At 40.6% G+C, this 15,918-nt stretch overlaps 1 protein-coding gene across 1 annotated transcript in view; it reads right to left on the reverse strand.

Annotated features, from left to right (window-relative positions):
* Window positions 1-15,918, reverse strand: part of foxp1b (forkhead box P1b) — a gene marked incomplete at both ends in the record, with an annotated part of 83,669 nt that overhangs the window by 66,657 nt on the left and 1,094 nt on the right. The window lies entirely within an intron of this gene.

A 15,918-nucleotide genomic window follows, 5' to 3' on the forward strand; every position in this document is an offset into this window, starting at 1 on the left:
TCGAGTAACACAGTATGTCAGCATTACTTTTCTTTGTTATTGTAATAATATTACCGTTTTGTGAATTACAATCTTTACAGTACTCATTACTGGGTCAAGTAATAATATTACCATCATATACAACTTAATATCATGTTGCTGCCCAATCACTTGACTAAAAAATAGAGGGAGGAACATTTTCTCATAATCAGAATCCATGGCTCTTTTTTTTTTTAAAGCGTATCCTCATGCGCTTGGTTATGAAAAAGGCCAGACAGAGGAGTTGATGCCTTAAGTGCGGAGCAGAGCACAAGAGACTGTGATAATTGACCAAGATGCTGCTTCCAGCGAGTCCCCTGTCCCCTGTCCCCTCACCCCCAAATCCCAGCGGCCACGTTTTCAATTTAACACAAGTCCTGACCAGATTTCACTCATTGAAGGGGTACGGCACGTTTGACACTTTTACATCAGAAGCACAGCTTTCAGCTGATTAAAAAAAAAATAGACTTCCCTCCTGCCTCACTCTTCCTCACACTGTATGGCGAGTGGTAATGTGAGAGGGGTGTCCATTTCCTGTCCCCCTTCCTTTCCCTCGAAATCAACCACAAATAACTCACAGCTTCCTGCACCTATCTTGATTTCACTGGAGAAGATAAGGACACCATTTATTGTTTTCATTGAGTTCGAGTGCTAAGACAGAGAGCGCCAAATTACTCTCAGATCGAGATAAATACACCCCAAATCGCTAATTCAATCCGTCTTCTACGCCGGTGCTGTTTTGAAGAGAGTGGGGAATTACAAAAGACCACATTGTGAAACCAGAGTCCACCGGTGTGATATCTGCTGAAGACCTCATCAAATTGAGAAGAGCAGCAAACTGCAACTTGAGTCTGAATTCCCTCTAGAAAAGCAGAGGCCTGCTGTGATATGTCTGTGTATTAAATCTGGAATGTGCATCCTTCATCACAGTGACATAAAATAATAAGGCAAACTAAATATGAATCATAATTTGGGGGGGTTTTAGCCTTTGTGGCACAGCGTGGAGCTGGAAATCAGCGCATCGATGTTTGTGGAGTGCAGGGCTGCCCCAGGTAGTGGTGAGCAGACGACTGAGAGTATTTACTGATGTGGTTATCTTGTCCTGTGACAGGCAGGATCACTCAATCAGCCAGCGCTAGCTGAGCTCAGGCAAGCATTACATGCATATCCCTATATACTTCTGGGGAGGAGGCGTCAGCCAAGCCAAATCTGATCAACAAATGCAGTTCCCCTGTGCCACAGCTATCCGAGATGAAGATGATATTATGTGGAAGTGAGCAAAGTGATGGAGACAGCAGAGGAAGAAACTGAGAAGGAGGAGGGGGGGGGGGGGGGTATGAAAGAAAGAATCAGGATGGGTGAGAACCTTGCTCAGGTTCTTAAAGGCAAAGTGTCCTCTCCACTGGAGAACAAGAAGATAGTGATATATTTTAATAAGAACCATATGCCTTGCAACACTGCCTTTGCTAGATCAAAGAACACAGCATCTATATGCTGGAGACAGCCTCACATTAATTATGAAGAAAAAAACTTGAATTAAAAAATAAAAAGTTGTCTGTCCAGTCGAGTTACATACCAATTAAAAACACAATCCTGGCAGAGTCCACCTGACATTTTGTAATGATTCCTTTAAAAATTACTGACATGTACATGTTATTAAAAGGGTAGAGAAATTTGCATTTAGCGATGAGGAAAAATAAATATAGTGTTGAGTGTGCAGATAAGAGCATAGTAATTAGGAGCCGACATTGCGCTGGTGGAAAACATTTGATGAATAAACCTGGACTAGTTTGCTGCTTTCCCTTGTTGCCCTACAGATATTTTACATTATTTAATCCAAAATACCATCTTTCTGATTCTAACTTTTCTTTTGCATGTTAATGTTTAATAAGAGCCTTTGGCTATCTGTGGGCACAATTATTAGATATCCGCAGAGAGAAATTGAAAAATTAATCATACTCTCCATTTTGTATTTCTCTGATCCATTGGAAATGGCTCTAAGAGCCGCGGCGTCTCCGCCGTCACAGGCTTCATCTAAACACAATCAGTCTGCTGCCAAAGATGTGTGTTGCCTGTGCAACAAAGACAGTTGCATCAATGCAGCAATCAAGTGATTATTTATATGTTGGCACTTGTCGTGGTACACAACAACACTGATAAGCCAGTTGAAAGTGGTGATGATAATGGAGGTGTTTGTCCCGGGCCTGACACATGCGGAAAACGAAGTCTCTCTGTGTTTAATTATCCAAAATATCACACAGTTAAAAAACAAAGGGGCACCGTGGGCACAGACAGCAGGGAAATATCTCTCCACTGGGCCTGAGAACATACTGTTTGACGACACATTAACATGCTAACGTAGTCCTGGACTAACATATAGAGAGCTATAATAGGATGCATATCCACTGACAGCAGTAAAAAAAAAAACACAAAATTGCTCAGACCAGATGTCCTGTGCAGTGATAGTCTATTTCCATCCAACTCATTTATCCATGTGTGGTACCTGTAGCTTTGAATAATTCTTGTTTTGGCCCTTGCCACTACTGTATACTATCTATGCTAATTTACAGACAAGCGGGCATTAAGTTAAAGTAGACGGAGGACTTTATTCAATACAGTGTCATGTGTGAAAACTTTATCCTTTAAAAGGCATTCGCTGTTATGACAGACTGAATTTTATGACGTGTGCTTTCACTGAGCTGCAAATTCAACCATCCATCCATCCATCCTCTGCTTTATCCTCCACATGGGGGTCGTGGGTCACTAGAGCCAATCCCAGCTGAGGCAGGGAGAAAGGCGGGGTCGCCAGTCCATCGCAAGGCCAACAACACACAGAGACGACCAACCATTCACTCTCACATTCACACCTACGGTGAATTTAGAGTGTTCAAATAACCTCTGAGTGTTTTTGAACTGTGGGAGGAAACCATAGTACTCGAATACAGTTACCCATATGAATTTTTGTTGAAGTGTAGTGGCTCTGAAATAAAAAAAAAACTATTTGGCTTTCATAGTCTTAGAATAATCCTTTTTATTGTACTTTCAGCAAGTGTCTTGCTTCACAGAGAACGTCATGATAGACCGGCAACTGTAGGAAAGTAAGGAATGAGTGTCGGAGTCCATTCCTTGTTGCAAACTGCAATTTCACCATTAGATGTCACTAATTCTTACACACTGGACCTTTAAAGGCGATCTGCACTGCATAGGGATGGGGACTGGAAAAAGCAAAGTTGATCTACATTATTTATTTTAATAATGAATATTTGCTGCTTTGCCCCAAATTAGTTTTTAATGAAACACAGTCATTATAAAAATAGAATAAATGTAAGTTTCGTCTGTGTTCTTTCAGAGCACAGGCATATCTGAAGCACTGAATCAATACAGTTGATTCAATGACAGCTGTGTGCAGATTTAGTGCTTGAGTGCATTAATTAATGACTGATTGAAATGCTCTGTAAAGTAAGTTAGTGTCCCGCTGTCTGCTTCACTGACACTGGACAGACGCAGTGAAATCAATGTCAAATAACACTGCAGCAACATCAAGCGGTCGTGGACTAAATCCTGGTTCACCCAGAGCGGTTGATAAATTGCTGCCAGAGGTGAAATGCGTTACTGAAACATGTGCTATTAAACTTAAGCTGATGCCAGCTCAAGTTTGTTTCCCAGTGTATCACAGTTGTAATGGTGTTTTGGATATTAAATGTAGCATTGGCATCTGAGAGACATTACTTGTATTGTCTGTATCTGAGAACAGGAGCAGTGATTGATCTCATGTGCTCACCATCTGCCTCCCACTACACTCCTGTTGGACTTACTCAATTTCCTCTGCCATGCTTCAAACGTGACCCCCTTCCTCCACCCAGAAAACTCTAACCCACCCACAGAGACACCACACACATATAGAAGACACACACACAGAGACATTCACACAGCACCCCTGGACAGAACGCCCTCCCTCCCTAAACAACTCTTTCTTTAACATCTGCCCAGAGGCAGAGCTGCTGCCTTTTGTCCACTCACTGCCTCCGAAGGCATGTCATCCAGCTCTAATCAAGCAGAAAATGGTCATAAATATTTCTTTCTGCTAGATTTCACATTCGCATTTCACGCAGGGACATGATATTTTCCCCCTTACCTCCAGGGAGTACCTAATGCAAAAAACAGTTACTTATATTCAAGGCTCATGTTCCTTCAGTCGAATGCAGAACATATTCTCTGTTTGCAGGAAAAACAAGGGGGGAAAAGTGGGGGAGAAATAGAGAAAAAGGGAGGGGGGGAGAGACATAAAGGACTGTCTTATTTTCTGTGCCATTTACTGGCTAGTACTTTCACAGCCATCCCATTACATCATGTCAAAGATTGTAAACAAGCAAATAACAACAGCGCATCAGAGACCACAGAGAGGGAGCGGCACACAGTGTCCTGCTCCAAAGGTCTCTCTCTGTCTCTCTGCCACCAAGTGAGGAGGAGAAAAACATTTGTTTTTATTGTCCATTTAAATAATATATATCTTTTTTCTGTGAAGAGAAAAAGATTGCACGAGGATTTATGTGAACCATTGTCTCCGGCCTGGCCAAGTATTTATGGCACATGTCATTCACAGGATGCAGAGGTGCCATCACTTTTATTTATGAGGCGACATCCCATCAGGGCATATCATTCTCTAAATGGTATACAGCTATTCACCAGTGAATACCGACCTGTGCCATTTTTCTCTCAAATAGAGGCCATGTCAGTGCTGAATGTGCAGGGGAGGTTGTTATTAATCACTGATAGATGCCTTGATGGGTGGATGCATGTCAAACAATCAAATTTGCTCAAAGAGACCTATACATGGTGTGCGGTCCATGAAGGCTCGTTTGATCAACACCACTGGCAGTTTATCATATTCCTCCCAGTGTGGCAAAAAACAAGACACTGGTGAAATTCGAACTAAAATGTATATGTTTATACATTATTTCATCCATCCGACACATGAGGGTCGCGGGGGGAGAGGGGCGATAGGCGAGGAGGTATGGCCTGAACAGGTCGCCAGTCCATCACAGGGCCACATAGAGACAAACAACCATTCACTCTCACATTCACACCTACAGTCAATTTAGAGTGTCCACTTTACCAAATCTGCATGTATTTGGACTGTGAGAGGAAAGGCCCTTGTTCACATTATTACATAGAATCTAAAATCATAATACATGATATTTATACTGTATAAATGATATTCAACTGTAACTCCTATTCCAATTCCTATAGCAGTTATAGTTAAGTATAGATCAAGTTTAGTCAAGTGTATGATGGGTTAGTGTAGTCAACCCCGACATCACCATGCATGCCGCTAACTCACTGCAAACTTGTGGGAAATTCTGAACAAAGGATTCCAAACACCAAAGTCACAAAAAAAATACATCTGAAGTAACTGGTGGAGGCAGAATTAGATCAACTCCATGATGTTAAATACCTGATTTTCTCAAAGGACCTTGTTGCTGTTCACAAAACTGAAAAACAAACTATTTTTTTTAGTTTGTCTATACTGTCCAACACTGGCAAAATACATATTTGACTTCAGCAGGTGAAGTTTATGTGATGCAAGTCTTTTGTTAAGTAGTTAAAGTCCCCACTGGCAACCATTTTTTTTTAGTAAGGTCAAACGTCCATGTCTCGGACTGATTCCAGATGATGGCAGCGCACCTGCAGCATAGACGATGACTTCAGTGCTTGTTTTTCTCATTTCAAAAAACCCCCAAAAAAACCTGAACTATCCCTTTAACCTCACTGTGGCAAAAACACTGAGTGTGATGATAATTAATCGAGAGGCCAAAACAAACACATGTGCATGTTACATCTGTGTCTCGTTTCCAGCTTAGTACAACAACATGATACAGTCTGCTCAGAAACATTATGTCTTCATGTTGAAAGTCTTGCATGGCTTATAAGAACACATCATGAAAACACCAAAGATGGTGCACAACATATTGTGCCTAATTATTCTATCAAATTATTCATCCAGCACTTAAATCATGATTTTGAGCTCTGCCCACGTTCAGTGCATAAACATACACACACACAAACACACAATTGTTAGATCATCATCATCATTTGTCACATTTATGTGAAGGCATCATGCTGCTCAACTACATTATGTTTTAATTTACACGATGTGTTGCTCTTAAAGGGGCACGTCGCCTATTTTACGCATCAGCATCAGGTGTATTTGCCACTACTCAGCTTGTGAAAACATTCACACTATTTCGTCTTCTGTGGCTTCTGCGGCCACAGACTGATCCCCATCACGTGTCACCATCAGGGTAACAAAAAGTGTTTTCTGCTGCTGTTAGTCAGACTTTTCGCAATAGTGGTTGCTTTCCTATATTTGTGTTTATTTTCCTTACTGTAAATGCATTTCTTTCCATTCTGCTTTCCAGGCCATTTTCACTAATATGATATTGGTTTGCCACATTAACCTCAGGGGAAAAAGAGTAAAACTTGGTGAGTTGTGTAAAAATAGGTCACCTGTTTACTAGTCTTTAACTTAAGGTCTTTTTGGAGCCGAGACGCTGTGGGCACACTTGTCTCAGGATGCTCTGGGGAGCAATAGCTGCATTCTCGACGCTAACAAATGGCAGCAGGTGGGAAACAGGTATTTTGCAACCATCACCTATATAGTCGCTCCCCTTAGCGCCCCTGCACACCACCCCCCCTACCCCACAGTCTCCCAGCCCAGCCAGGCTTCACAGGCAGAAATGAACATGGATGCCCGTTGCTCAGATTGTACCGAGAGATTATGAATAAGATATAAAATCCAGGCTCACTACAGGAGTTTCACATTAGCAGAGCTGTGCAGGTGATGACCTCTATGCATACATGTATATAAGCAAGTGCACGCGCTCCTGCGGCTCTACCTTTAGTAACTGTTTACAAATGCACTCAAAAAAGACGATGCTTTAATCTGCAACGAAAAAATAGGGCTTAGTGAAACAAATAAGTGTTTTAAGAGGGAGACAGTCCCGGTTTCAATTTCAATAGCTCATTTAACCCTTATCTGCCCAAATCCTTGGGGTCTATTCTATGTTAATTGGATCTACATTGCACTAGCATTGGGGGGTGTTAACAAGCACAGCCTATGAATATTAATTACCCTGAAGTTTTCTGCACAGGAAAGACTTCACTGATACATATTAATTCTATGAAGTTTTTAAAGTAGTGCTCTCATTAAAAATGAATGGGCCCTGTGCTTGAATGTTTTCCCAAGAGGAACCGTGCATCCTTAAGTCTATCCCTAATAAATTGGGTCAGATTGGCTATCCTTAAAGAACAGCTTCTCCTTAAAATTGCATTATTATTCAAGTGAATGTAAACATTCCAATTGGGTGAAGAGAGGGTTTTTGTCTAAACAGTGTTTTGACAATGGCTATTAAAGCCAGTCATGTCTGAGCATGCACTTTCCCAACCACAGTCTCCTGAGGCCCTGTTAAAACGGTTACTTATTTACAACACTAAACACACAAGTTGTTCGTCTAAACAGCGCAAAATTACTCTGCATGCCTGTGTGCGGTGGGGCTGTGTGCTTGTGTGAGGATTTGTGTGTGTGCATCTCGATGTGGAGCATTCATAAGCATTTGTTGGCACGTTGTTTTAATAAAACATGGTGGATGCATTAGTCCTCTGGCTCGCCGAAGCCCCTCTCTCTCCCTTTCTCTCTGTCTCTCTGAGCCATTTAATACAGAACTGACATGGACGTGTTTCCCTGTCTGCCTCCAGCCAGCTGCCTCAGACACCTGCTCAAAGTTTAGAGTTGCCCACTTCAGCACAAACACGCAGATCGAGGTCATCAAAGACCATCCGGGCGCCACACAATGAGAACCACTTTACTCTTCCTAATGATACCAGCATACACTCGCACACATTTCCATGGGAGACATTTGTACACGTCTTGAAGATATTTCCTCGTCCACAATTTTTCCACAGGGACATACAGTATCTCACCTTTAAAGGTCCAGTGTGCAACTTTTAGGGAGGGTTTATTGGCAGAGATTGAATATACTACCCATAAACAGGTTTGAATCAATGTATCATGACTTTAAAGCTGCAGTACGTTGCATTTTGTGAACTGAAACAATGTAACATTACTTGCATGTATGTGTATATTTTCTCTACCCATTATCTGATAACGGGCTGTGTCAAGCAATACTATCAGAGCAGACCGTGTAGTGTTTGTGTGTACAGCGGTAGCATAGAGCCGGGTGTGGAAAATAAGCGTTTATCCATCTCGTTCTTCATTCGTCTCCTCTTACTATAATGCTGGGCAACACTGCTATATTGAGAAAAACAATATACAATGGTTTTAAATGTGACAGACATGTGTTTATGTTTAAAAGCTTGGCGCTACTCCATTTGTCCTCTTTTTGTTTCAGTCTACAGTCTCAACATGCCACGAATTATTGCACACTAGAACCTTAAAGATTGATACCAGAATCCCTTTGATTTTCAATCTGATAAACTTTAAAACTGAATTAAAGAGAGACCTAAGCAAAGTAACATCATTATTAAGGGCTATTTCTTCCCGTGACTTGTGTGTAATTTCACAATTCATGCACATTTGACGCAAGTTGTAAAACAAACAAACAGAAAAAACACTGGCAATAGGTATAGCCACCAATATTAGTGTGAAAAAAGCTTAATAGTCACGTCACCCATATACAAACACAAATCATGTTTACCTTAGTGCTGTGAAGCGATGGGATCAGTGAGGTGCAAAGAGTGACTGTGTGTGTTCCTAGGTGTGTCCGTCCTGATTACCACAGCATCAAAAACAAACTCCTGTGATCACCCTCCTGCTGCCCACATAAGCTCGCCGTGTAAACAGGATGTCGACCCGAGCAACAAGTCAACTATTTTAAACTATGGGTTTCGGGCACAGATGCAACCTGCTCTTCATCTGTTCCCAGTCGGAGAGCGGTGGCTGGAGGTAGACTCAACAAAATGGATGATTTCAGGCTGGCTGCCGCAGAGACATCCATTAGACAAAGGAGAGCTGCTGGGTGGTTTACCTCACTGACAAAAACTCAGGTGACAAAGGGATTTGAAAAGTTGCATCTAGACTAAATAGCTTTTTTTACAAGAAAAAAAAAAGCATGAAACTGCATTTTAAAAAGCAATATGCCCCAAAATGAGAAGAGCGTGAGCCTTAGTCAAACATTTGTGATTCTCACTGACACCAACTGTGTATTTTTTCTCTCTGTAATAATCATTTCCCCCCTTTTTCGACATTGCAGCGCATTGCTGTTCAATTTTCACCTCCATCTGTGTGATTATTAATCAGATCACACATCAATTGCCAGAACCAGCAAAGAAATTCAGCCTGTAATAAAACTGTCATGTGCTGTGGTATAAAGACAGATGTTGCCAGTTGTGTGATAACATAATTAAACCGTTCTGTGAGGGATTCCATAAAATTATTCAAATTGGACGAGCACTATCATTTTACCAATAAAGCAATTTAGGGCAATATGCAGTGTCATAACACTGATGTTATCCTCTCCTCCAGATTTTCCAATAAGATGGAGCCTGTGCTTGCCCTCCTGTAACAATATGAAGACATGAAGATACCTGAGAGCTCCTGGAAATGGAGGAGTGTACACAGCAGCACTGTGGGGACTCGGATATTTTTTCAGTGTGATCTGCTCCGTAGAGACACACATGCACGCACGGTGCAGGACTTGCAGAGGCAAGTAGAAAGTATACAGATATTTGTCTATGATGTCTATGTGTGTTTTTCTTTTGGTTTCACGTGCATGTGAACACATATATTGAAATATTGTAAATATGTAATCAATATAAAGAAGCTTGTAATGTTAGTTGTAATGCAGGAGAGGGGAATTATTGGTTATTTTTATTTCATCTTTCCAACTTCCAGACAAGTTATGTGCAGAGTAGGGCTTTTTAGGGTTTCGTAAACAATTTATATCAATATAAATTGCAGATATGTATATACACATATATATATATACACATATACACACATATGTACACATACATATATATATGTATACACACATGCATATACATATACGTACATTGATAAACATATATATACATATACATACATATATATACATATATACACATATACGTATATATATATACATATATATGTATATATATAAATACACATATACACATATATACATATATACATATATATATATATATATATATATATATATATATATATATTCACATATATATATGTATATATATACACACATATATATATGTATATATATATACACATATACAATACAGATATATATATAAACACATATATGCATCACAGAAAAAAACTACTATCAACAGAGCGGTTTTACTTAGTCAAGTAAAGACTGTGATTACTATTGCTACCCTAATATTATGGAAGACAAAACTCTGTAAGGAAGGCACACATCCAATAAGTGCACCACAGCTGTTGGTCAGAAAAGCACCTCCAGCACAGAAATGTTTATCATCCATGTCATATATTCAGCACTGCACTGCAGAGATGTATAATTCTGTAGCAGTGGAAAGATATTGGCAGGAATTCCATTCAACAGAGCGGTGATAAGGCCTACGGTTCTTCTTGTGGGACACTTAGACATTGTCGGAGTATATTATGTGATTAGCCCATTACTTGAACAGGACGTCAAACAAAAAAAAAACTATTGAATTTCAGTTATGCGAGTGAAAGTAATTTGTTATTTTCTGTGTTTACTGCCTGTGTGTCTAAAGTGAAATGGTGGTGGCTCAGACAGGTGCATTCCCACCTTCTCAAGCCTCCAACAGGAACGGTGTGAGCTTTGCATTATGCAGACAGAAAACCTGTGCCCACTCAGCTCTTTCTGCCTTCACTGTGATGCGTGTCACTCTCTCGTCGCTATACACGCAACATGACCGACAACATGCAGGCAGAGAAGAAGAAGAAAAGAAAAAAACTTGGCTGCACTTCTCTTGTGATAAATAAAAGGCACTTGGCTGACAAAACAGACTGGACAGAAGAGTAATTATTCATTGCTGTTTTATTTTTATTCCTCTATGATGCTGTCAGGATGTATTTGTACAGTATCTCTGAGAGAAAGAGATAAGATGATATTTTAGTATGCGCTCCAACTTGATTAAAAGGGCTCCTCTAAAAGACAAGACATGAATATTTAATGCTCTACAGTTATATCAGTTCAACCAAATTTAGAATGGAGTAACGGCTCAGATGGTTAAACATCCATTCTTTTTCTATACTGCTATCCATAGAAGATCGCAGGGGAAGCTGGGGCCACTTCCAGCAGACTCAGGTTTCAAATTTTGTGCATTTTTCGTAACTGAGAGATGAAGGTTTCATAATCAATAGTTGGTTAATTATCTTTTTCTCAGTTTCTACTGTATTAGTTATGTAATCTCCATTAATGCATTTGCATTAAAAATGATAGCCTACTCAAACTACAAGGCTCTTGCTTGAAAAAGCCACTTGTGTTAAAATGTTGTTTCATATTTATGCAGGAGGATCTGCCAAATACAGTACTAAGGCATCTTTTAAAGGTCCATTGTGTAAGAATTTGAGAAATCCAGTGGTGAGACTGAAGACTGTAACAAATGGACGACTCCTCTGCTCATCAGGGAACTAGAGTGGTGTTTACATACAATACCAGAAAGGATGTGGTTCTTCTTTCTTTGAATAGTTAAGCTTCTTCTTCAGAACACAAAACACAAGCTCTGATTGGTTAGTCCATTTGGGTTGCCATAAAAACATGGCAGCACAAGATGGCAGCATCTACAAAGTAGGATATTTCACTAATGCTGATATGTTTGTCTTTCATGATGGTCACCATGTCAGATTATCAATCACAGTGGCACTGATTTTCACCGTGTCTTGTTCGGGGACTGGCAACACAATACAAACAAATACATACATACATACAAGTGCGACCCCGACCAATCATCGTTCACAATACTGCACAAATTCATAGGTCATCGGGGAGGCGGGGCAAGGAGACGTCAAAGAACCAGATGTACTGTTGCCAAAGCTCAATGGACGTTTTTGTCTGTCACTATTCCACCGAACAGCAGCAGCAGCAGCATCCCTCTTCCTCTTTGCAATGTTTATGTATTTATGTTACACCACGTCAGAGCACTCTGTTAACCTATTGGTCAACGTCCAGGCGCACATCGTCTGAGACGTCAGACTAGGCAGTAAAATAGAACAAATTCTAACATGCTAGACTTCACGTTGGGGCGTCCAAGATGCCAGATCTCTATTATTCAAATATGCTGCACTACAGATCCGTTCATCAGTCTGTGTGTAGTCTGACCCCAACATAAGGTGCATCTCAAATACTTTTGTTAAGGCTACGATAAAGCAAAACATTTGCAAAGAACACCGTCTGTGGGGTACGCAGATATTGGCTTCCCAACCCGGTGAATCTTGGCAGGTTCACTTTCCTCAAGACAACTGCATTTACATTTACAAAAGAGAGGAATTATTGCACGGAAATGTCATAAATTCTGTTTATGCTGGCTGCTTATAGCAGCACAGGTGCAGTTCAGTGGCTGCAATACTTCATCTCACATTTGTCTCCCTGCATTTTGACCATTACCTCTGCTAATCTTAAGTATTTTGTTCAATGTACAACCTCTGGTGGTCTAAAACATAACACAGCATATAAGAAACACGCCATCATTGACAGCCACTTCTACACTACTGCAATTGTTAAAGTGTAACTGTAAATACAGCAATGTCTCCAGTTAACCTAACCCCAATCTGTTGGACTGTTGAGTTATCCAAAGAAATCCCACGCAAACTCCACACAAAAAGGACGTCATCAAACCAGGTTTCAAATCAAGAACCTGTGACACCAATAACAATGAATCACATGAAATCAGCAGCTTCAAAACCGATAGAGTCCCTAACATCATTATAACCACCGTGTGTTTACTTGACGACGACAGCTAGAAGACACAACTTCCTGTTGCAAAATCATTAAGCGAACAATCACACAACAGGTTATTGCAAAACCCCTTTCATGCTAATGTTTGTGTTTTATTTTCTCGACTACAGAATCTTCATTTCCTCATGTGGATAACGTTTGAAACCACAACTTCTGCAACACAAACAAAAACACAGAGGGCTTCAGGGGAAAACACATACAGTGTGACATGAAAAACTAATACTCGTGTTAAGTATTCATGTTTTAAAGGGGAAACTGATGCATTATGTACAAGCAACAGAAATACAAAGACACCCAAAGACATTAAGAATCACACCCAAACACACAGCCATTACAACACAACACATATCAATGAAGTTTCTAAAAAAAAAAGTGAACTCAGAAGAGAGACAGAGCCTTTTTTTTCATCCTTAGGCCTTAACAAACAGTATTTGACTTACTAATAGAGATGCTTAAATCAAGCTTATGGTCCACTTCCCCCAAATCTGACTAGTCTACAAGATGAATTCCCCTGTCAGAATCAAGATGATCAAACAGATTACAATTATTTCATCCCCCATCTTTATTAATGAGGACTGTCTTTCATAGTTATGTTCCCTAATAAGAATAAATGATATGCCACTGCCAGGTTTGTTGTTCCTGCTCACGCAAGAGAACTCTCAGGCGTTTGAGTCTGAGAAGACTCAAGATTGATTTTCGCCTCACCTAAACGGGTAACCGCATCTTGGATGTGTTGTGGAGAACAAAGAAAGGACAAAAAAATAAAAAATAAAGTCAGTGTGTCAGTTAGAGGCATATCAGTGCTAGCTGCAAATAAAACTTAAAAGAAAGCCTGTGAAATGCCGCAAAAGTAAAAAGTTATCAAGTAATTGAGCGAAGACGGTAATTCCCTGGGGACAATTAACATGGTTCATGGTGCATGAGTGAAAATCCTGGGTTAGTCTAATGGGAGAATAAAAAGACTGTCTGCCTCCCTCCCTAGTAACTATACCCCAATAAGTAGCCTATCAAAGCCCAGTTTCAGGAGCTGAGAGTGAGACATCTTGTCCTTTTGTCCACATCCATGCGCCATTTATCACACACAACAATTAATACGCCTCCCTCTGTTTCTACTGCAACTGTAGGCCAATTAAGCAGTGGATTTGTTCAGAAGGCAATAAGTGCTTGTTAACCGCTGCAGTAGAAAGCAGAGAACAGAATATGTAGCTCTCATACTTTGAAAAGAAAATGTTGCTTATTTTTCCTTTTTAAAATACCAGTGCAGATCCTTGAGAGTAACGCTTCTTCCTGAATGACTATAGAGAACAGAGACCATGCTTGAGCGACTAGCTCTTTTCGAGTGAGGCTTTACTTGCATCCCCTTCTTGGTCTCAAGTGCACATCCAGGACACCTCTCCTTCTTTCCCTCTCTCTCGCACACACACATATACTCATCAAAGTTGTAACCCTGTTGTCTCTGCAGAGCGAATCAGAATGTGCCCCTGGCAAAGAATGAAGGAAAAGTCAACAGGAATTAAGTTTCAGTGCAACTGTTTACTCAACTGTGGCCTGCAGTTATTGAAATTTTATCCATGGTTTTGTGTGACTACTGCAGTAATGAATTCAGTATGGCTGTGATTTTCTCACTGACAACATGTTCATTTTGAGCTGGAAAAAGGGATGGGTTGGAGGTGAGGTTTGGGCTCAGTGTCTGCATCTGGGGTAGAGGGGGATAAAGAGCAGCTCTGGAATGGTCCAAAGGCCTAACACTGAGACAGAGGTGCAGGAAGCGTGCTCTTGTCCTTCCTATTTAGGCCAAGTGCGCACTGGATGCATGAGCAGCAGGTCTGTGTCACAGAATATCCTTTTTTTAATTTAGGTGCAAGTAACCAATACAAGCAGCCACACTTCCCGCATGAGACACACCTGAGATGCACCACTCGTAAAAAGAGACAGTGAAAATGATCTTTCACCTCAGTTAAACCCGATGTCTATATCACAATAGTCACATGCCACAAACACAACACACCCTGTTGCAGTTTTTAATGTAAAAGCCTTCATTTAATAATTTAAACCCTTATATTTGGGACTCTGGAGGTCCTATGTTGGCAAAGTGTGAAAAAAGATGACTCACTCATGTTTTTGTGATCCTCCTCAGTCCAAGTACAGGAGATAAAACACGCAATGTTGACTTCTGTGCTCATTGGGACGTCACAATGTGCTAAATTCCTGGAATTGTGGTCTTGCGGAGGTCCGCAAGAGTGCTGGCGAGGGCAACGGTATCTGAAAACCGGAATTCTGCAAAGTCCGCAAAGTATTCTGTGCTCCGCAGTGCAGCACAGAGTCCTACACAAACTTCCAGCCTCAGAGGGTTCATCTGTCCAGTGGATACATGTTATATATGATGGCATTGTGCCTGCTCGAGCCTGCAAATGATAATTTTCCAAATGCTAACTGCTGTGAGCTCCCAGTAGCCTCTGTGACTGATGCCATTTCCTGTACCTTAAGTTTCGTTTTATTATTTTTTTAAGGTGAACCTAAAGAGATACTACTAAACAGAGTGTTCTGAACAGGGCTGTTTGGGCAGGGTGATTGAACTGCTGTGGTGCTTCATCCTTATGGTATTTTGACCAAAGCTTGTCACAGACATGTTCATTAGGACACCAGGGAACTAGGTTAACTTGGAGAAATGGGGTATAATATGTCCCCTTGAATGTATACTATAGTGCATATTCTCTCCACTGCAGTTTTTTGATTTGTTTCATAAACGACAATTACAGAACTGACACCATGATAAAAGTGAAAGTAAGTGTTAACGTAGCAAGGAGGTGAATGTTGTTTTCTCAGGTCTCAGTTTTTGAACATCCAGACTAAAATGAAGCCACTAAACAGTGTTTTCAATCAATATGTGTCCATAATATGGATGTAGCAAATGTCAAACAGGGATAATCTATTT

Source organism: Microchirus variegatus (assembly GCF_963457635.1).
Source record: "Microchirus variegatus genome assembly, chromosome: 7".
NCBI classification, from domain to species: Eukaryota; Metazoa; Chordata; class Actinopteri; order Pleuronectiformes; family Soleidae; genus Microchirus; species Microchirus variegatus.